A 24,603-nucleotide genomic window follows, 5' to 3' on the forward strand; every position below is an offset into this window, starting at 1 on the left:
AGCCCGCTTGAAGAGGGACATGAGGAGATGTTGTGCACTGATTCCCAAACCCTTGAGCATCCACAGTCAGAAAAAAATTACGGTGGGAAATGGCAATTAGTGTTACACGAGGTGGATGATGATGATGAGGCAAAGTTGCAAATAAGTCAACGGCAATTAGTGTCTCAAGAGGTTGATGATGAGGATGAGACACAGTTGTCAATAAGTAATGTTCTTGTTAGGTCAACAAGTCAGGAGGATGACCAGAGTGAGAAAGTGGAAGAGGAGGTGGTGGACGATGAAATCACTGACCCAACCTAGGAAGGTGGCAAGCCGAGCGAGGACAGCAGTAGAGAGTGGGAGGGATCCGCAGCACCGCAACAGGCTGGAAGAGGCAGTGAGGCGGCAAAATGGAGAAGGCAGGTCACACCAAACAACTGTTTCCCTGAGCACCCCCTTGCGGCAATCTCCCTTGCCAAAGGGTAGGTGTTCCACAGTCTGGAGCTTTTTTGAGGAAAGTGCGGATGATAAAAGAATTATCATTTGCAACCTGTGCCATACAAAAATGAGTAGGGGCATGAACGCTAGCAACCCCACCACTACCAGTATGATCCGCCACATGACATCAAAGCACACTAATAGGTGGGCCTAATGCCTGGGTCCACAATCAGTGTCTGCGGGTAACATCAATGCCTCCTCTTCCCCTGTGTTACGTGCTGGCCAATCCCCTGTCCAAGACGCAGGTCCGGATGCCTCCAGTCCTTCGCAAGCACCATCAGCTGGCACCTTCACTTTTGTGTCCCAGCGCAGCGTACAGATGTCCATACCCCAGGCCTTTGAAGAAAACCGTAAATACCCGGCCACCCACCCACAGGCCATAGCACTAAATGTGCACCTTTCCAAATTGCTGGCCCTGGAAATGTTGCCTTTTAGGCTTGTGGACACTGAGGCCTTCCGCAGCCTGATGGCGGTGGCCGTCCTTCGTCCCCAGCCGCCACAATTTTTCCCTGTGTGCCGTTCCTGTCTTACTCCAGCATGTGTCCCGTAACATCACCTGTGCCCTGACCAACGCAGTTATTGGGTAGTAGTGATGAGCGGCAGGAGATATATTCGAATTTGCGTTATTTCACAAATATTTTGTAGAATATTCGTCATATAATCGCAAATTCGAGAATTTCTAAATTATTTTATTGAATGCGAAAAATCGCGTAATGCAAATTCGTAGCGCGAAATACAGGCGTAGGTCACTTTGGCTACATTTTTCAAGCTGCTAGAAGTTTCATGAGTTTCTCCTGAGACTGGAGAAAATGGTTGGCAAGGCAGAACATTACAATAGCTTTATATGCAGATAGAGTCAAGTGCTCCAATATATTCACGATTGCGCTAATCGGCAGTGATTAGAATATTTTTTTCGCATTACGTGCAACTTCACATTTTAGCAGGTCTGATTACTGATTGGTGCACTAAGTATTGTTGTGAACTTGACATTGCTTCCTTCTCACTGGCCCACAAGCAATAAGCAGAGAGGAATAATGTGCTCAGATGAAAAAAAAAAGCCAAATATTCGATATAACGAATACATAGCACTATATTCTAAATATTCGTGAATTCTCGAAGTGGTGATATTCGCGATAACAATTTGCTATTCTAATATTTGCGCTCAACACTATTGGGAAGGTCCACTTAACGACCTACACATGGACAAGTGCTTTTGGCCAGGGACGCTACATTTCCCTGACGGCACACTAGGTGAACGTTAAGGACGCCAGGAGCGAGTCGTGGGATGGCACAGGTGCTAACGACACCAAGGATTGCGGGCGGGGCCCCTACTTCATCAAGATTTCCGCCACCACCTACATTAGTGGCTGCAACCCCTCCTTCTCCTCCTCCACCTCCTCCTCCACTTCCACCTCTAAATTCTCATCTTGCAGCACCAGTCAGCCATCAGTCAGTAGCTGGAAGCAGTGTAGCACTGCAGTTGGGAAGCGGCAACAGGCCGTGCTGAAACTAATTTGCTTAGGTGACAAACAGCACACCGCCGCAGAGCTGTGGAGGGTAAAAGGGACCAGACTGAGCTGTAGCTCTCGCCACTCAACCTACAACCAGGCATGGTTGTGTCTGATAATGGCCGTAATTTGGTGGTGGCTTTGGAGCTCGACAAGCTCACACACATACCATGCCTAGACCATGTTTTCAACTTAGTGGTTCAGCGGTTTCTCAAAACCTACCCCAATTTGCCCAAGCTACTGGTGAAGGTGCGCTGCGTGTGTAGCCATTTCCAAAAGTCATCTACAGCTGCAGACGGTCTGGCCACGCTGCAATTCCAGCTTGCAATTTCCAGATCACCGACTGTTGTGCGACGTGAGAACGCGCTGAAACTACACTTTCCACATGTTGGCCAGGCTTTGTGAGCATCAGAGGGCAGTAGTGGAATACCAGCTGCAACATGGTTGTTGCCTTTCCAATCAGCTACCTCTCTTCACAAGTGATTAGTGGGCATGGATGTCTGACCTCTGTGAGGTTTTATGCAACTTCTAGGAATTAACACAGATGGTGAGCGGCAACGCCGCTATTATCAGCGTAACCATCCCACTTCTGTGTCTACTGAAACGCTCAGTGCTCACAATGAAGGCTGACACTTTGCATGTGGAAGAGGTGGAAATGGGGGAAGACAGTACACAGGGTGATAGCCAGACCACCCTCAGTTTGTCTTTTCAGTGCGAACTGGATGATGATGAGGAGCAGGAGATGGTTGCCTCCGCTACAGAGTGTAGTATCCATAGCAGGTTTATTTCATCTGTTTAGCGTTCAATGAGGAGATTGAGAGTCATTCTCCTGGTGAGGACAGCGAAGTCTTCTCTGTTGGGACTCTGGCACACATGGCTGACTTTATGTTAGGCTGCCTTTCCCGTGACCCTCGCGTTATACGCATTTTGGCCAGCACCGATTACAGGTTGTTCATCCTTCTCGACCCCGCTACAAAGAGAACTTCTCATTTTTTGATTCCTGTGGGTGGAATGGATGAGCAAAATTGTGCAATACCAGAAGGTCCTAGTGGAAAAATAGCTCCAAAAATTTCCAGCTGACAACGCTGGCGGCAGAGTACATTCCTTTAGCAACCGAGCAGGGGAGATGAGGAGAACACACAGCAGTTCCAACAGAGGCAGGGCAACACTCTCCAAGGCCTGGGGCAGCTTCATGACACCCCGCCAGCACACTCACCCTGATGCGCGTCCTAGTGTCACAAGGAGGGAAACGTTTTGGTAGATGGTGAAGGAGCATACGTAGCAGACCGTGTCAGTGTCCTCCATGATCCCTCTGTGTCTTACAACTATTAGGTGTCCAAGCTGGACACGTGGCACGAACTGGTGCTCTACGTCTTGGAGGTGCAGGCCTGCCCTGCCGCCAGCGTTTTGTCAGAGCGTGTATTTAGTGCTGCTGGGGGCATAATAACTGATAAGCGCATCCGCCTGTCAACTGAAAATGCTGATAGGTTGACTCTTATCAAAATGAACAAGGCCTGGATTGCCCCTGAGGAAAGCGGCTGAACACAAAGGCACTTTAAATGTGGCTTTTATGGTATTGAATACACTGTATTCCCTGCACCCCTTCCACCACAAAAAAGGGTATATGGTTCAATCTTTATTTTCTTGTTCTCCTCCTCCTCCATCATATCAACATGCTTATTAGGCTGCACTCGCTTCTAATGTTTTAGAGCGTCAGCTCAGCGGCAAACCCTCTCCCCTAATGTTTTAGAGAGTCACCAGCAGGCACTCGCCCCTAATGGTTTAGAAGGTCACCAGCAGGCCCTCGCCCCTTATGTTTTACATGGTCAGATCAGCAACAGGCCCTTACCCGTAATGTTTTTGAGGGTCAGCAGCAGGCCATCAATCATAATTTTTCACGGCTGTGTATGGTGCCCGCCTTTATGTGTAATAAAGGATGTATTGGAGTGCTGGTTCCTTGTAATTTTTGGCAGACCTTTCCCTTAGTGCTTAGGCTTTATGAGTGTAGGAGTCCCACTACCTGAACTATTGTACCACAATGTGAATGAGGCCCTCCATTATGTGATATACAGGTTGTATCGGACTGCCTCTTCCTTGTAATTTTTGGCAGCACTTGCACTTTATATACAAGTAAATATACAGGAAAGAATGTTTCCTAACAATTTTTCCTCTAAAATCGATTTTATCTTCGGTTTTGTGCGTATTATTGTCAGTCTGTAAAAGTGGCGTACTACTCGGACAACATCGTTCCCAGATAGATAGATAGATAAATAGATAGACAGATATAAGTTTGATAAATAGATAGATAGATATTCAGCACCACGTCAATCCAAAGAAAACCAACATCATGGTGTTCCGAAAGAGAAACCAGAAACAAGCCGAGCATCTTTCCTGCCAAACAGCTGACCACTTTCAGAAACCGACAGGTACACCTACCTGCACTTACAGTATAAAAAAGTCGGTCAGGGAGCTTTAAGAAATCCATAAAAACACGCATAAGACAAGGCGAGCAAAACCTTCTATTCAATCAGAAGTCGTCTGTATCATCTCAAAACACCAGTGACCGTCTGACTTAAAATCTTTTAAGCTTCACCGCCCCGATCCTCCTGTATGGCCTAAAGTCTGGGGCCCAGACATATACCCAGACTGGCCAAAGTGGGACTCAGGGCCAACAGAACTATTCCACCTAGAATCCTGTAAACACCTTTTCCAGGTCCATCAGAGCATCTCTAACAACGCAGAGCAGTGCTGGGCAAATTCACACTATACCTTGGTGTCCAGAAGAGGGCACTATCATTCACAGCCCATCTACATAGCAGCAGTCCCAGTTCCTACCAATACAAAACATTGCCCCAGAAAAACAAAGCACCGCAGAAGAAGTTACCCAAACCCAGCCTGACCACGCCACAGCAAATATGAGTATATCAGTTTCTGGAGTAACGACATACGAACATTACAGAAGCTGACAGTATACTAGAGCCTGCAGAGGGCGTACAAACTGGCCTCATAGAGAAACGCCCCAACTCCAGAGACGGACAGATCCTAAACCAGTACTGACTGAGCATCCACAGCCTGCTCATCGAATCCGGGCGACAGTGACAGAGGTACGTGCCCAGGGAGACCAAGCTGTGCCAGCAGTGCGACCAGGAGACCGTGGAGGATGAGACTCACTTCCTGCTGCGGTGCCCCAAATACTCAGCAGTGAGGGAGACTCACTTCAGGAGACTGTCTGATCCCTGCCCAGACTTCACCTCCATGGAGGAGGAGGAGAGACTCTCCATACTGCTGGGGGAGGAGGAGAACAGCAGCCACAGCAGCACAATATATTACTGCCTGCCATAGACTGAGTGGAGCCTGACATGTCACAGACTCTTACTGTATATCCCCATACCATGATGTGTCCCTATCCCCTAAACCTACCCAATTATTTCCCACTTGCTTTGGCAATGCTAAAATGTATTTAGTCCTGCCATTAAAGCTGATTTGAATATGTTATGAGATAGATAGATAGATAGATAGATAGATAGATAGATAGATAGATAGATAGATAGACAGATAGATAATAGATATGGCCCCATATCCCCAATCCAAGAGACCGACAGATCCTGAGTCGGTACAGACTGAGTGCCCAAAGTCTGCCCATTAAATCTGGGTGTCACCAACAGAGGTACATGCCCAGGGAGAGCAGACTGTGCCAGCAGTGCGACCAGGAGGCCGTGGAGGATGAGGCTCATTTCCTGCTGCGGTGCCCCAAATACTCAGCAGTGAGGGAGACTCACTTCAGGAGACTGTCTGATCTCTGCCCAGACTTCACCTCCATGGAGGAGGAGGAGAGACTCTCCATACTGCTGGGGGAAGAGGAGAACACAGCGGCCATAGCAGCACAATATATTACTGCCTGCCATAGACTGAGAGGAGCCTGATATACCATGGACTCCTATATCCCCACCCTGTATATGTCCCCAATCCCCCAACCCTACCCAATTATTTCACACTTGCTTTGCCAATGCTAAAATGTATTTAGTCCTGCCAATAAAGCTTTGATTTGATTTGATATGATTTGATTTGATTTGATATGAGATAGATAGATAGATATGAGAGCGATAGATAGATAGATAGATAGATAGATAGGAGATAGATAGATAGATAGATAGATAGATAGGAGATAGATAGGAGATACATAGATAGATAGATAGATATGAGATAGATAGATGATAGATAGGAGATACATAGATAGATAGATAGATAGGAGATAGATAGATAGATAGATAGATAGATAGATAGATAGATAGATAGATAGATAGATATAAAGAATAAGAGCAGCACAGCTGTATATAAATGTGGACGGAGTGCCAGCGGCTGTGAAGGTGATCCCCCTTCAAATAATTAGCAGGAAAAATCCCACGGCACTTCCAAGGCGTAAAATAAGATCAGACTTTATTCACCAGACAGCGACGTTCGATCCACCTCCTGGGATCTTTCTCAAGCAGTGACAAACATACTAGTGCACTGTGCATATTTATACACCTTAACATAATTAATCAATCAAGTGCTAATTTGTAACAATCAAAAAGGTATCATAATATAATCATTAAATTACATCAAATATAAGTGTGTACTGTGAATATAGTATAGACATAACATACAATACATATGCTTTCGGTATTCTTATCCGATAAAACCAATCATAAGTGCTTTAAATCAGTGTATGGTCATCATGAAGAAAGCTTCACACATCTGTGGATGACTTCATAATTATATCTATAGTGCAGGTGTACCTTAAAAACAAATTAAAGGAGGAAGGTCCTAGAGCGAGCGTGGAAAGCGATCCGCATGGAATTCGCCGGTCACTCAACTGCGCATGTCGAAGGACCTTTTGAAACTATCAGATCACGTGATCAAATGTCCCGCTGTTGCTATGTTTATCATACAAGCGTCTATGGACTCAGGCGTCATGCGTTCCAACGTGGAGCGCAAAAGTCTGCACAGGTCATCGCGCCAGTGAATCAAATATGGCGTGCGTTCCAAGGGGCATATGGAGCGCATACCTCACCATGGAAACGCGGCGTGCATTCACATGGGGGAGCTCACTAAAGCGTACACAACGGGCCCACATTGTAGGCACACAGCATCACGTGCGACCATCTAGCAGTGCAGGCAGCACCTAGTGCCGGTGACCACTCAGAGCATGGTAGATGAACAAGATGTCATAACAAATCATGAGTATACGTGGTAAAAATGCCTTCGTACACCCAATATACAGCCCAATATCAGGGCTTTGCAGCGATGATACGTATCACTGTAAGATAACTAACTAGTTTATATTCAGTACCATATAGGCTAATCATAGCAGAATAAGTATATATAGTATCGATCTAGTTAGCAATTCCCCTAGTCCTACGAGGAGTCAGGCCGGTGTGTCCCGTGCTGGTTACACACGATCACAGGTCCGAGCACCATCCCTGTCAGGAGACCGCCATCCCTGGAGGTCAGCCTGATCATGAGAGGGCATCATCCTCTAGATTACGGGGATGCTGACCCTAATCTATACAGTCAAGATAATTATATCATCCATCCATCATCTCCGAGTCGGTCACCGACAACACAGAGCAAACCAAGGCAATGTAATGGACACAAAGTCAAAGGACTGTCATAATGCTGTGCGCACAACACGGGGCCTCCATGCACGCGAGAGGGCCCAACTCCCTAGTGAACAACGTCTAGCCAGAAGGCTTATGTGATAATCCACTGGTGACCAAGTAAAATGTATAGGAAATTACATACAGACGTGGACAAAATTGTTGGTACCCTTTGGTCAATGAAAGAAAAAGTCACAATGGTCACAGAAATAACTTTAATCTGACAAAAGTAATAATAAATTAAAATTCTATAAATGTTAACCAATGAAAGTCAGACATTGTTTTTCAACCATGCTTCAACAGAATTATGTAAAAAAATAAACTCATGAAACAGGCATGGACAAAAATGATGGTACCCCTAACTTAATATTTTGTTGCGCAACCTTTTGAGGCAATCACTGCAATCAAACGCTTCCTGTAACTGTCAATGAGACATCTGCACCTCTCAGCAGGTATTTTGGCCCACTCCTCATGAGCAAACTGCTCCAGTTGTGTCCGGTTTGAAGGGTGCCTTTTCCAGACTGCATGTTTCAGCTCCTTCCAAAGATGCTCAATAGGATTGAGGTCAGGGCTCATAGAAGGCCACTTTAGAATAGTCCAATTTTTTCCTCTTAGCCATTCTTGGGTGTTTTTAGCGGTGTGTTTTGGGTCATTGTCCTGTTGCAAGACCCATGACCTGCGACTGAGACCAAGCTTTCTGACACTGGCTAGTACATTTCTCTCTAGAATTCCTTGATAGTCTTGAGATTTCATTGTACCCTGCACAGATTCAAGACACCCTGTGCCAGACGCAGCAAAGCAGCCCCAGAACATAACAGAGCCTCCTCCATGTTTCACAGTAGGGACAGTGTTCTTTTCTTGATATGCTTCATTTTTTCGTCTGTGAACATACAGCTGATGTGCCTTGGCAAAAACTTCGATTTTTGTCTCATCTGTCCACAGGACATTCTCCCAGAAGCTTTGTGGCTTGTCAACATGTAGTTTGGCATATTCCAGTCTTGCTTTTTTATGATTCGTTTTCAACAATGGTGTCCTCCTTGGTCGTCTCCCATGTAGTCCACTTTGGCTCAAACAACGACGGATGGTGCGATCTGACACTGATGTTCCTTGAGCATGAAGTTCACCTTGAATCTCTTTAGAAGTCTTTCTAGGCTCTTTGTTACCATTCGGATTATCCGTCTCTTAGATTTGTCATCAATTTTCCTCCTGCGGCCACGTCCAGGGAGGTTGGCTACAGTCCCATGGATCTTAAACTTATGAATAATATGTGCAACTGTACTCACAGGAACATCTAGTTGCTTGGAGATGGTCTTATAGCCTTTACCTTTAACATGCTTGTCTATAATTTTCTTTCTGATCTCTTGAGACAGCTCTTTCCTTTGCTTCCTCTGGTCCATGTCGAGTGTGGTACACACCATATCACCAAACAACACAGTGATTACCTGGAGCCATATATATAGGCCCAATGGCTGATTACAAGGTTGTAGACACCTGTGATGCTAATTAGTGGACACACCTTGAATTAACATGTCCCTTTGGTCACATTATGTTCTGTGTTTTCTAGGGGTACCATCATTTTTGTCCATGCCTGTTTCATGAGTTTATTTTTTTACATAATTCTGTTGAAGCATGGTTGAAAAACAATGTCTGACTTTCATTGGTTAACATTTATAGAATTTTAATTTATTATTACTTTTGTCAGATTAAAGTTATTTCTGTGACCATTGTGACTTTTTCTTTCATTGACCAAAGGGTACCAACAATTTTGTCCACGTCTGTAAATACAATCAAGATAAACATAGTCAACAGCTGAGGCAAGGGATCAGCTTGCTCTTAAAGATATTAAATTATTGTATTCTAGTTTCAACGCCTCCTCGTATCCATCAGCCACATTCCACCGCTCACCCTTCACATTAAGGACTCCTCCTCATTACTTAACTGAAAAAGAGTAGAAATAAGGGTAAGAATAAATGTAAAAAACCACTGTATATAAACAGGGGGCACTAGTACGTGTGCCCAAGAACAAAGGGCCAGCAACATCCAGAATAACCCACTCAGGATAATATCCAAGGTCTGTAGTCTACATTAAGTCCCTGAGGTTTCGAAGTGTTCAATTTGGAGATCCATTGGATCTCACATTTTTTCAACAATAACTGTCTGTTTCCACCCCTTCTAGGAGTGGGGATAGGATCTATTAGCATACACTTTAAATCCCTTTCTTGATGTCCAAGGTCAACAAAGTGTTTGGGGACTGGGAGATCCATGCGTTTTTTTCGAATCGTATATCTATGTTGGTTAATTCTGGATTTAAAATCCAGTGACGTCTCCCCAACGTATAACAGTTGACATGGGCACCATAGTATATAAACCACATACGCCGAGTCACATGTCAAAAAATGTTTAATGGGGTACTTCTTTTGTGTCATAGGATGAAGAAAAAAAAACTACCTTTTTGCATGTATCGTCAATTTACGCAGTTCAAGCAGGAAAACTTCCCAATTTTGGACAGCGTAAAAATGTTTTGCCAGATAGTTGTTGAGGACCAATGTCTGTATGAATCAATTTGTCCTTAAGATTTTGTGCTCGTTTATAAGACATGAGGAGAGGAAGTTTGGACTCTTCAATCTCCTCATGTCCGCTTCTCAGGATAGACCAATGTCGTGAAACAATCTGTCGAATATGCATGCTGTCCTCAGTGTAAACAGTAACCAATGGGATCCTATTATTGTGTTTCCTAATCACATTCTTCTTTTTCAACAACTCAGTGCGTGGCTTATGTTGTATAGTATCTAAATGTTCATCTAGTAGCGATGAAGGCAAACCTCTGTCCTTAAATGTTTGTGACATGTACTCAAGTGTATCCCTTAGTTCTTCATCATTACTCACAATGCGCTTGGCACGTAAAAATTGGCTTAATGGCAGTGATTTAATCATTGCTCTTGGGTGTGCACTATTGAAGCTCAACAATGTATTCCGATCTATTGGCTTACGGTATAGCGTAGTAGAAAGTGACTGTTCTGTCACAGTAATCAGGGTGTCAAGGAAATGTATTTGTTCACTAGAATGTTCTAGGGTAAACTTGATATCCACATCAATGGTGTTAAGAAAATAAAAAAATTCAAAAAGTTGATCCTCAGATCCAGTCCAGATCAAAAAAATATCATCTATGTATCGCCACCACCTCAGCACATGGCGGAAGTGGGGCAACACAAAGATGTATGTCTCCTCAAGGAAGGAGACCGCCACGTTGGACCCCATGGCGGTCCCCTTCCTCTGGAGATAAAAATAGTCACCAAAGAGAAAATAGTTACATGTCAGAACCAAATATAATAGCTGTAAAATAAAATCCTGGCATCCTGCTGAAAGAGTGGAATTGGTCAGCTTAGTGTAGAGGCTGGTTATATCAAGAGAAGCTAAAATAGCACCAGAGGGTAGTGTGACATTCGTTAATTTGTTAAGGAAGTCTGAGGTGTCTTGGATGTAGGATTGAGCAGACATCGCATACTGTCTCAACACCTTATCCAAAAAGATGAATATGTTACACAATAAGAGCCCCTCCCCGAGACAATAGGGGGGGGGGGTATTCAGATTCTTGTGAATCTTAGGCAATAAGTATAAAAAAGGTGTCATTGGGTGTGTAACAGAAAGAAAATCCTTAAGTTTGTCATCAATCAAGCCAGCAGTTGTGGCCTCCTGTAACACACTCTGGATTTTTCTCTCTATATCCCATCTGGGGTCAGTATTTAGCTTCTGATAGACCTCCTGATCATCAAGTTGCCTGTATGCTTCAGCTATGTATTGATGAGAGTCCATGACCACAATCGCAGCACCCTTATCAGCGGGTTTAATGGTGAGACTGTGGTCATGGACCAACTCATCAACAGCACGCCATTCCAGTTGAGTCATATTGGGGTGTCTAAATCTCTTTTTATCACTAGTTTTCAAGGCATTCACATCCTTCATCACTGCATCAATAAACAAATCAACAGCAGGAGATGATACAGGTGCTAAAAATTCACTCTTGTTAAACAACAAGATGTGTGAAGCTTTATTCATGATGACCATACACTGATTTAAAGCACTGTTGTTTTTATCGGATAAGAATACCGAAAGCATATGTATTGTATGTTATGTCTATACTATATTCACAGTACACACTTATATTTGATGTATTTTAATGATTACATTATGATACCTTTTTGATTGTTACAAATTAGCACTTGATTGATTAATTATGTTAAGGTGTATAAATATGCACAGTGCACTAGTATGTTTGTCACTGCTTGAGAAAGATCCCAGGAGGTGGATCGAAACGTCGCTGTCTGGTGAATAAAGTCTGATCTTATTTTACGCCTTGGAAGTGCCGTGGAATTTTTCCTGATAGATAGATAATAGATAGATAGATATTTACTTCAGTTTTACTACACATGTTATCTATTTCAATGAATATATTTTCCACCATAGGGAGGACTCATTCCATCTCATAAATCTTATTCCTCTAACATTTTGGAAGTTTTCTTCCGGTTGGGGTCAGTATGTAATGGTAAGAATACAGTTGTTCTCTATTATCTGGTTTGAAGCTGAATTAACACTGATATATTTTATCAAAGTCAAATAGTAATTTAGAGACATGACTTGGAATCGCTGTAAGACTTGCTCAATTTAGTTGTCAGAAGACAAAGAGAAATTCTGTGGATTTGTGCAGCACAATAAGCACAGAACCACTGGACCATTCTTCTTTCACATTTATGAAGTGATTGCCCAATTTCTGATATGGAAAGAAAGCAGAGAAAGCTCAGGAAATGTTCCTCTGCTCTGATCATAGCGTATTAGGAATGTCAAGCTTACAGTATATGTTACAGGTCTCACTCTATGAGCACACCAAATGTTCCCAGCCTGTCATTATACAGAAAGTGGTACCTAATGTCTAGATCCTCGTACAAGAGGAAGGAACGACAGAAAACGTGTCATCTCGTGTATCCGAAGAAATTACTAAGAAATTTACTAGTGTTGAGTGAACCCGAACTGCAAAGTGCGGGTCTGTACTAGGGCTGAAACGATTACTCGATTGAATTGAGTAATTCGACACAAAAAAATCATTGATGCACATTTTTCACATCGAGGATTCGTTTGTGTCATGTGACCACGAAGCGGGAGCGAAGCACTTGCTATTACTTACTGCTCTATGGTCACCCGCCAGCCCATGCCATGCTGCACTGGATCCTGACACATCGTCAGGTCATAGCGCACGTAAACGCGCACTATGACCCGGCGCGATGTGACATCAGTATCCAGTTCAGCGCGCTGAGAAGAAGAGGAAGGAGCTGTGGAGCAGGAAAGTAAGTATTTTATTTCACTGGCGCTGGGGACATGGCACTGTAGGGGGACAGCCGGCAATGGATGGCATGGAGGGGCAGATGCGAGTGCGGGGGGCATGGAGGGGCTGATCTGATGGCACTGGGGGACATAGAGGGGCTGATCAGATGGAACTGGGGGACATGGAAGGGCTGATCTGATGGCACTGGGGGACATGGAGGGGCTGATCGGATGGCACTGCGGGACATGGAGGGGCTGATCTGATGACACTGGGTACATGGAGGGGCTGATCTGATGTCACTGGGGGACATGGAGGTGGTGATCTGATGGCACTGGGGGACATGGAGGGGCTGATCTGATGGCACTGGGGGACATGGAGGGGCTGATCTGATGGCACTGGGGGACATGGAGGTGGTGATTTGATGGCACTGGGGGACATGGGGGGGGCTGATCTGATGGCACTGGGGCACATGGAGGGTCTGATCTATGGCACTGGGGGACATGGATAGGCTGATCTAATGGCACTGGGGGACATGGAGGGGCTGAACTGATGGCACTGGGGGACCTGGAGGGGCTGATCAGATGGAACTGGGGGACATGGAAGGGCTGATAGGATGGCACTGGGGGACATGGAAGGGCTGATCTGATGGCACTGGGGGACATGGAGGGGTTGATCTGATGGCACTGGGGGACATGGAGGGGGCTGATCTGATTGCAGTGGGGGACATGGAGGGGCTGATCTGATTTCAGTGGGGGACATGGAGGGGCTGATCTGATGGCACTGGGGTACAGGGAGGGGCGGATCTGATGGCACTGGGTATGGAGGGGCGGATCTTTGGCACTGGGGGGAGGGGCTGATCTGATGGCACTGGGGGACATGGCGGGGCTGATCTGATGACACTGGGTACATGGAGGGGCTGATCTGATGTCACTGGGGGACATGGAGGTGGTGATCAGATGGAACTGGGGGACATGGAAGGGCTGATATGATGGCACTGGGGGACATGGAAGGGCTGATCTGATGGCACTGGGGGACATGGAGGGGTTGATCTGATGGCACTGGGGGACATGGAGGGGCTGATCTGATTGCAGTGGGGGACATGGAGGGGCTGATCTGATTTCAGTGGGGGACATGGAGGGGCTGATCTGATGGCACTGGGGTACATGGAGGGGCGGATCTGATGGCACTGGGGGACATGGAGGGGCTGATCTGATGGCACTGGGGGACATGGAGGGGCTGATCTGATGACACTGGATACATGGAGGGGCTGATCTGATGTCACTGGGGGACATGGAGGTGGTGATCTGATGGCACTGGGGGACATGGAGGGGCTGATGGCACTGGGGGACATGGAGGGGCTGATCTGATGGCACTGATGGCACTGGGGGACATGGGGGGGCTGATCTGATTGCAGTGGGGGACATGGAGGGGCTGATATGATGGCACTGGGGGACATGGAGGGGCTGATCTGATGGCACTGGGGGACATGGAGGGGCTGATCTGATGGCACTGGGGGACATGGAGGGGCTGATATGATGACACTGGGTACATGGAGGGGCTGATATGATGACACTGGGTACATGGAGGGGCTGATCTGATGTCACTGGGGGACATGGAGGTGGTGATCTGATGGCACTGGGGGACATGGAGGGGCTGATCTGATGGCACTGGGGGACATGGAGGGGCTGATCTGATGGCACTGGGGGACATGGAGGTGGTGATTTGATGGCACTGGGGGACATGGGGGGGCTGATCTGATGGCACTGGGGCACATGGAGGGTCTGATCTAATGGCACTGGGGGACATGGATAGGCTGATCTAATGGCACTGGGGGACATGGAGGGGCTGAACTGATGGCACTGGGGGACATGGAGGGGCTGATATGATGGCACTGGGGGACATGGAAGGGCTGATCTGATGGCACTGGGGGACATGGAGGGGTTGATCTGATGGCACTGGAGGACATGGAGCGGCTGATCTGATGGCACTGGGGGAGTGGGGGACATGGCAATGGATGGCATGAAGGGGCTGATGGCACTGTGGCAGTGCAGATGAAGGCACTGGGGTGGGGGACAGCTGAAGGCCCTGGGGGAACGGAGCTGATGGCACCTAGGGCTAGTGGAGCTGATGGCACTGGGGGAACTAATGCACTTGGCTGATCACACAGGGGAACGGAGGGTGTTGGGGACTGATGGCAGGGGGTCTGATTAGTTTTTATAAAGGAAAACAGCCTATTAATAATTTTTTTCTTATTAGATTACTCGATTAATTGTAAAAAAAAAAAAAAAATCGATAGAATATTTCATTACTAAAATAATCGTTTACTGCAGCCCTAGTCCATACCGAACTCTGTAGGTTCGGGTACCCAGACCCCAACCTGAACTTTGCAGAAAAAGTTTGGGTTTGAGTTCGGTGTTTGGGCATTTAATAAAGCTTTTGAAAGGCTGTAAGGCAGCCAATCAACAAGCTTTTAAGCTGTGGGCACTTAGAAGCCATCACAGCCATGCCTAGTAATGACATGGCTGTGATTGGCCGGTGCATCATGTGACCCAGACTCTATACAAGCTGGATCAGGTGTAGCACCGCCCATCAGCTCTGTGTAGTGCAAGGACAGGAAGCAGGCAGCTGAAGCGAGGGAGAGTGTTAGGAATCTCATCTGGCTATTTATTCTGTGGCTGACCTATAGTGATTTTTTTGTGGGTGCAATGCACAAAATTTGTACCCCTGATACAAAAATATAATAGTTAATCTGTCTATTAGTTTGGTGGGTGACATATACCCATTTTTGGTGTGAGGGACACCTGCACTGCATCCGTAACAAGGAAAATGAATATAGTAAATCCGTCTGTTAGTTCGGTGGGTGACATATACCCATTTTTGGTGTGAGGTACACCTGCACTGCATACGTGACAGGGAAATTAATATAGTTAATCTGTCTGTTAGTTTGGTGGGTGACCTCAAAGAATGAGGGACGTGGCCCTAGTCGTGGTGCTGCTGGTGTTGGTGGAGATCCTGTTGCTGGGAGAGGACATGGTCGATCTGTGCCAGCTACATGCCCAAATTAAACACCTTCCTCAGGTGCACATAGGCAACAGAACGTCCAGCGTTATTTTGTAGGCCCAAATACCGGTGTACGAATGGTGAGGCCAGAACAAGTAGAGGCGGTACTAGATTGGGTGTCTGACAGTGCCTCCAGTTTCTTCACATTGTCTCCCACCATTGCTGAAAGCGCAGAGTTGACACCTGCAGCCCATGGGCATCGGTCTTTCACCTCACCCCCTTGCAAATCAGGCAAGCAGTCTGAGCCCCAAGTCATGCAGCAGTCTCTTCTGCTTTTTGATGACTCAGATGACTGCAAGAGCACAGTGCAGACTGCTCAATGAGGTGTAGAAGAATCCTAGAGTGTCAGCTAAAGACTTACAAAAGTCTCTGGCATATGCTGACATCCCTGTTAGCGAATCTACGATACGTAAAACACTAAACAAAAATGGATTTCATGGGAGGATACCACAGAGGAAGCCACTGCTGTCCAAAAAAACATTGCTGCACGTTTACAGTTTGCACAAGAGCACCTGGATGTTCCGCAGCAGTACTGGCAAAATATTCTGTGGACAGATGGAACCAAAGTTGAGTTGTTTGGAAGAAACACACAACACTATGTGTGGAGAAAAAGAGGCACAGCAAACCAACATCAAAACCTCATCCCAGCTGTGAAGTATGGTGGTGGGGGCATCATGGTTTGGGGCTGCATTGCTGCGTCAGGGCCTGGACGGACTGCTATCATCGAAGGAAAAATTAATTCCCAAGTTTTTCAAGACATTTTGCAGGAGAACGTCTGATCTGTAACTACAGGAAGCGTTTGGTTGAAGTTATTGCTGCCAAAGGAGGTTCAACCAGTTATTAATCCAAGGGTTCACATACTTTTTCCACCTGCACTGTGAATGCTTACATGGTGTGTTCAATAAAAACATGGTAACATGTAATTCTTTGTGTGTTATTAGTTAAGCAGACTGTGATTGTCTATTGTTGTGACTTAGATGAAGATCAGATCACAATTTATGACCAATTTGTGCAGAAATCCATATTATTCCAAAGGGTTCACATACTTTTTCTTGCAACTGTATGTATACATGATAAATACTAAGACCCTGATCCCAAAATCTAAGAACTTCCCAGCACTATCATTATATTCAAATGTGCATTACTTTGTCAAGCTGGTGGAACGTGAACTCTCACATATCTCTGACCAAAAGGGGAGAGATAATTGTACGAGTGGGGAGAGACGAGCACTGAAGGAGATAGGGAAGTGGGATGATGTGGCCTTAAAACAGGCGGACAGCTGTTATAAGAAATTGACATTCAATCCCCTAATAAAATGTAAGCAGGATTTGGAGGTTATCCTGCAATTAGGGGTTGAACAAGGGGTCATCTCAGGGAAACAGAGTTCCCACCTGTTACCAGATTATCCTGTGATTCCAACCTTGTACCTCTTGCCCAAGATCCACAAAGACCAGATGAAGCCCCCTGGTAGGCCCATCGTATCAGGGGTGAATGGTTTAAATGATGCAGCCTGTAAATACATTGATCATTTTTTACAGCCGCTGGTGGAGAGGTTACCTACACACTTAAAGGACACGATGGACATTTTGAGGAAAATGGAGGGCATACATCTTGAACCTGACATGCTGATCGCCACATGCGATGTGGAATCACTCTACACGTCAATTAAACATCATGACTGGTTGGAAGCCACAGAGTTCTTTTTGAAGACCACGACTATGGGTAAGTAGAAGTGCAATTTTATTCTAACCCTTCTAAATTACGTCCTTACCCATCACTTCTTCCTTTTTGGGGGGTCCTTCTACCTACAGCTCCAGGGCACTGCAATGGGGGCGGCATGCGCACCCTCATATGCAAATTTGTTCCTGGGGCTGTGGGAGAGAGACATCCTCCAATCCAGTTCCCTGCCAGAGTCCAGTAAGGTGCAATACTGGGGTAGGTATATTGATGATATACTGATTATCTGGCAGGGGACGGAGGAGGAATTTGTGAACTATATGGAATTATTAATCATTCTGTATTAATCATTTTGTAATACATGTCTAATATATTTTTTAGTATTTATCATGTATACTATGTGTATTATGTATATAATGTATCTATTTATTAATTATTATTTTTAATTATAATATTGTGGACCTATGATGAGTTGGGGACAGCTGGTGTCTACCCTCCAGCCCATATATATATATCCCCTGATATTGTTATAACTGTACCTCTGGTATAGAACCCTTAATATTATACTGTATATATGTATTGGGATATCCCCTTTTAGGTAGTGATTAATTATGAATGTATTATCGATGAAATACAGTGTACTATTGTTGATTTATTAACTATTGGTATCCTATGTCAACATTGGTCACCCACTAGGGTTCAGGGGTTAATTAATCAACCTTTTATCCATCTGTTCTCCCCTCCTTTTACATCCGTTGCTGTGAGAACCCGGGTTCATCCCACCCCTGATAGTGAGACCTCAATCCCAATACAGTATGCCCGTACCGTGGAGGCGAGTTGTGTAGACATACTGCAAAGGTTGTTAACTGGGGAATGAACCTTGGGCCTGGTGACGGGCGTTATAGTTCAGAATACTTAAGAACATAATAGCGGTAATTCATCCCGGAGTATCCGCCAGCCTGACAGGATGGGCCGAAGTGACGCGCTGAACGGGCTTCCTGTCTGCAGTTTGGGCGGATGTGACGTAGTGTTGCTAGGTTGAGCGCTGAATGGACGGAGGTATCCGGACTGTAGTGATGTCAGGGTTCTGACAGCCTGAGCCGAGGATGGGCGGAGGTGATGTAACATGCCAATTAGTTAGGTACATTGTGATAGGTGTTTAGTGCAATCTCTGGATTTATGCAGTGCGCATGCACCAATTTCACCCCAGTAACTGGCGCATGCGCACTCCATATCCCTGTCCCTCTGCCCACAGTGGGCAGAACACTGCGCATGCCTGGGCCCGGAAGTGATGTGCAAACAGCCTATAGAGAAATATGATGTCACAGAGCAACAGGGCTGGCCTGAGCTTACTGAGGGGAGGAGTTAGCCGCGAGTGAGGCGGGGGAACTTGGGCACTTTCAGAAAACTCTCCGCCCCTGGGCACTTGCGACGGCTCATTAGCATATGATAAAAATGACTTTTGGGGCGATTTGAAGCATCAGAAGAACTAAACACGGGTAACATCTGTGTCATGTCTTTGTGCCCCACTGAACAATGTCACCTGTTTGAAACCGGTCAGGTAGGTGACAGACTCCCTTTAATGTCTCTGATTCTTTTGGCGTGTATAGCAGACTCGCTTCCAAGCCACTTTATTTAGAGATCTAGCTCCTCACTACAGGAAAGCTCTAAGTCCCTTATGGCATTCTGGAAGGAGGCTCGCCATGCCCTGTAGTTCTCGGGGCGATCAGTGAACTTCATAAGTCCTTTTGTAGCCAGCTCCTGTTTAGCAAGATTACAACCTGATAGAACGTTAAAACAAAAACAAAAAATATATGTTTTATTAGAAAACACTAAAAAAGGGGCTAATCCACCCTTGTTAATATGCAACAGGCATGCAGGAATGGGGCGCGTAAAGAGGGACCCTCTGTATACACCGACTCTAATTCCTGAAATGACGCATCTGTAGTACTGTATATAGGGACTATTATTAACAGTTAGTGCGTCCCTATCTCATCCAGCAGGGCAGGAATTAAAGATAGAGCCACACACTCCCCAATTCGAATCCCTGGTGTTGAAGTGTCAAACACCGGTACAGTGTATCTGGGAGGGAAAGAGCCCTAAAAGACACTAGTCACCTAAGTATTCCTAGCTGAACTTATAGCTTTTATACTACCCTGCCTGCTGTATAGCTACAGATGATACTCTGTATACGCTCAACGCTTTTCCGAGTGGAGATTTTGCACCACGCTTCCTCACGAGCTCTATAAGCATTAGAATATCGGCGCAGATTGCTGCTGTGGAACTGCGCTGTTGCTGCGGGCATCGGTGCTATAATGGCCGTACCCGGCCGCCAGAACGCCGGGTAGATAAAGTCTAAGCCCCACCTTGCTAGGCGTGTGTGCCGGTACAGACAGCTAATCGGGGACATAGTTGTGTCAGACTGACACCCCCCCCCCCCTACGAAGCCGACCGACAGAGAAAGGCTTTGCAGCCCGGGAGGAGAGCGCAAGCACGCTAGCAAGGTACAGGGGGAATCGATGAAGCAGCCTATATGTCACCAGCATGTATAAACCTCACTGCTGGTCATTGGGTCAAAGTAGAGAGGAACATAGTAGATAGATTTCCACCATAGATCAGGATAAGAAGCAGAACGCTACAAGGCACCAGAAATGACAACGCTGGACAATGCCCCAATGCTAGCAGCAACGTCACAAGTGAACAAGTCATATCCCTATTCATCCCTATCCTAATCCTAGGTATACCCTGTATAGATACCCATAATCGTTAGGAAAAGGGGGGAAGGGAAAAATTCCACATGACAGACATATGAACTGCAGATCCATATTGAGGGGCATAAAAAGAGGATATAGCAACCTACGGGTAATTAGAGGCAGGACATTGATCTCATAGGTTAATTCAATTACCCATTGCCACAAATAGTCTCATACGCTATATGAAGCAGGCATATGAAATTGCTTCATTCAATCCTTTAGGGCTCACTGTCCGTAATTTGAAGATCCATTAGGTCTCTTTACGCAGTAACATGGTGTCAATGTCGCCCCCACGCATAAGGTCTCTTAATGTGTTCAATCCCTTGAACCCTCAATGTCTCTGCTTTCCTTTCATGTTGTTGACAGATGCGACGTGCCACAGAACTATCTTGGTTATTTCGAATATCCGACAGATGCTCGCCAATATATCGCCTAAGTTCACGTGTGTTCTTGCCCACATATTGCAATCCACATGAGCAGGTTAGTAAGCAGACCACCCCTACAGACAAACAATTAATGAAAGATCTGATGTAATATGTTTCATTAGTAACTGAGCTAGTAAAAAATGCACCCTTGGTGATATTGGCACATGCCACACAAGATCTGCATGGAAAAGTGCCCAGAAGGGTATTTTTAAGCCATGTTGATGGTCTGGGGCATTGGAACAGACTGTGGACAAGACGGTCACAGAGATTTGAACCACGGCGGTATGTGACTAGCGGGTGTTCTGGCATCTGATCTCCAATGTCTGGATCCGATTTTAAAATGGACCAGTGAGACGTATCTGTTTGTGTGCCTTGTCATGCACACATGTGCCTATTATTCTTGTGGTTGTTTTTTCAGCAGTCCTGATTTTTGGGCTTAGAAGTTGCTCACGATTGATGCTCATAGAATGATTATAGGCCTGTTTAATGATCTCTTGTAGATACCCCCGGTTGGTAAAACGGGTCCTAAGATTGCGAGCCACCCTTTTAAAATCACTCAACTCAGAGCAATTCTTTCTTGCCCTCAGGTATTGTCCCTTCGGGATACCTTTCCTGAGGGCAAGGGAATGTCCACTGTCCCAGCACAGAAGACTGTTTGTCTCTGTCATTTTTCTGAACAGGTTCGTAACTATTTTTCCTTCTGTCCCTAACGAGATGGTAAGATCAAGGAACGTAATTTCATGTTTGTGAATTTCGAAAGTGAAAAAAAAGCCCAGCTGATTCATATTTAGTTCTGCCGCGAATTTGGCAAATATTTCACTGCTGCCTTTACACAGCATAAGTGCATCATCAATGTACCTAATCTAGATCAATATTGAGGATGTGAGTGCATCACTGAAGACGACCTCTCTCTCCCACCAGCCCAAGTAGAGGTTTGCATAAGTCGGGGCACATGGGCTGCCCATCGCAACTCCCCTGAGCTGATGGAAGAACTGATGGTCAAACAGGAAAATGTTCTGTGTTAACACGAATTCCAGAAGATTCATCACAAAGGCGTTGTGCCGACTCATATATTCACCCCCTTGCTGGAGGTAGGTTTGTACGGCCTGGCATCCAGTGCGATGGGGAATGGAGCTATATAAAGCCTCCACATCTAGGCTGGCCAGCCATGTATCTCCATTGCACTGGATGACATCGAGTCTCTGCAGGACATCCATCGTGTCTCTGGCATATGACGGTAAGCCTACCACAAATGGTCCCAGCACTGTATCTATATATTTGCTGATATTGGCTGTAAGACCGTCGATACCCGACACTATGGGCCTACCCTTTATAAGTGTGCCAGATTTGTGTAGTTTTGGCAGGCTGTAAAAGGTGGCACATACTGGAAAATTAGGTAACAAATAATCTAATTCAGTCCTGCTAATGAGAAGATTATTATAGACCTCTTAGGCCTCCAATTTAGCAAATAACTTAGCGAAGTCCATGGCGGCCTGATTAGCGCCAATACTACCCGGTGTGCTGTTGTTATGCTGCAAGTGTGCTGTATCACCATACCTTTTAGGGTTTTTTGGCTTAGGGAAGTCTGTATAATACCATTCTGATGCAAAAGTTGTCCCTTTAAGTCAAAGCGAAGATTGTAGCTTTCGTTCTGCAGGGCGGTAGTTGTGGTCTTGGGATGCTGATGGACGTATTCTGAGACATGCTATGTTGGATCTTGTTCATCTAGGTCCAGCCCAAGTACTTGGTTGTGTTTCTCGGATTCGGGAAACTCCAAGGCTTCTAGGAACTCTGCTCTGACCACTGTGGCTGCAGCTTCTTACTCTGCGGCGAGTTTCTCCAGTGACACTTACAGGAGTATTCTCTCCTTTTCCATTGACACTTGGGTATAGCCGATATTGACTGTAACATGTATGAGTATAAAGCATAGGATAGCATGTACTTTAACATTTATTTATTTTTATTTATTTTATGCACTTATATAGAGCTACTATATTCCACAGCGCTTTACAGACATTATGATCCAACTTTCCCCAATGAGGCTCACAATCTAAAGTCCCTATCAGTATGTCTTTGGAGTGTGGGAGAAAACCGGAGTACCTGGAGGAAGCCCACGGAAACACGGGGAGAACATACAAACTCCATGCAGATTTTATCCTTGGTTGGATTTAAACCTAGGAAACCAGCGCTGCAAGGCACCAGTGCTAACCACTGAGCCACCGTGCTGCCCCCATTTGCATTTGCATAACACTGAAGCACATGGTAAAATGTCTGCCTGTACAAAGATTGCATGGCTAGCTAACAATAATAACAACTCCCTGAATAACAGTTATAACTAACTGAACAGCTCTGCATAACATGATGTCCCTGAAACAAAGGTAGATCTCTCACCAGATATGTTTTAACAAGGATGGTGGCGTTTGAGAAGGACACATGCATAGACAGCTCTGTACTGTGTCCTGGAGACTTCTCTTTCCCATGATGCTTTGCACTCCCACAATGTTTTGAACCACCCACAATGCAACAGTCTTTGTAACAAGAAAAACAAAGTACAATGCAATTTAACACCGCTAGGTGGTGCTATAACCACATTAATCACTACAGAATTACCAAAACTAAGACAGACGTGATCTGAAATCATTTTCTCTAACCCTGCTGGGAAGAACAGTCAACGTAAATACCAACGCCTTGCCTAGAGATAAGCAAATAATTCAAAAATTTGCTGAATTTTACCCAAAAAAAAATAGCTTTGTGACGAATTTCTTCATCACAAAGTGCATTTCTTTGTAAGTAGTGGGTGCAATCACAGAGTGGCGATTTCACCGCTCCCAATCATTGTACCCCTCAGATGCTACATTCATAGCTGATCACGACATCTGATAGCAATAATACAGTGTAAAATAAAAATATTAAAATCATACTTACCCTCATCCATTTGATTGTGAAGAGCTGGCAGCCCCCATCTTGCGTGGCCTGTGATGACGTTATACGTTATTGTGCACGGGATTTTATGCGAGATGTTGGTGGCTATCTCAAACAGTAATAGAATGTATTGGCTCTAATGAGCCGAAGTTATTACTTTGCGAAGTGTAGCGAGAATTGAGAAATGTATTTATACTGTAAAAAACTATTTCCCGAACTTGGGTTCGGTTTTAAGTGTTTTTTTTACAGTATAAATCAATTTCTAAAGTTATTATGTGAAGTCTCGTGAGAATTCGCAAAGTAATGACTTTGGCTCATCAGAGCCAATACATTCTAATACTGTATGGAGCTCTCGCTCCGTACAGTATTGAAGCAAAGTTTAATGCAAATCTACTTTGGACGTTTCATCCGAAGTCGATTCGCTCATCCCTAGTAAGTATGATATGTTTTGGTTTTTACCCCATTTCAGGTAAAAGTGATTCCTTACCATTTGTTACTTTGCGGAAAATTGCATTTTCCCTGAAATTTGGATCGAATTCCACTTTGTGGAGTTCATTTCGCTCAACACTAGCCTTACCTATATGATGTATGTTTGGACCGAGAGAACGTGCATGCATTCTCCATGGAGACCGGGGAGAAAACTGGCACCAGACACCTCTAGAGACAGTTGTTCTTACAAGAAAACAAAGGATTGGGTGGGTTGAAATCCTTGCTGTGGTAGGACCGGAAGCGAGCAGTTCATGGGTGGAAACCCACCAATTGAAGATGTTTAGTAAGGAGGAATGAGCTAAAATTTCTCCAAACCAATGTGCAGGACTAATTAAA

Source organism: Bufo gargarizans, chromosome 8, assembly GCF_014858855.1.
Source record: "Bufo gargarizans isolate SCDJY-AF-19 chromosome 8, ASM1485885v1, whole genome shotgun sequence".
Lineage (NCBI taxonomy): Eukaryota > Metazoa > Chordata > Amphibia > Anura > Bufonidae > Bufo > Bufo gargarizans.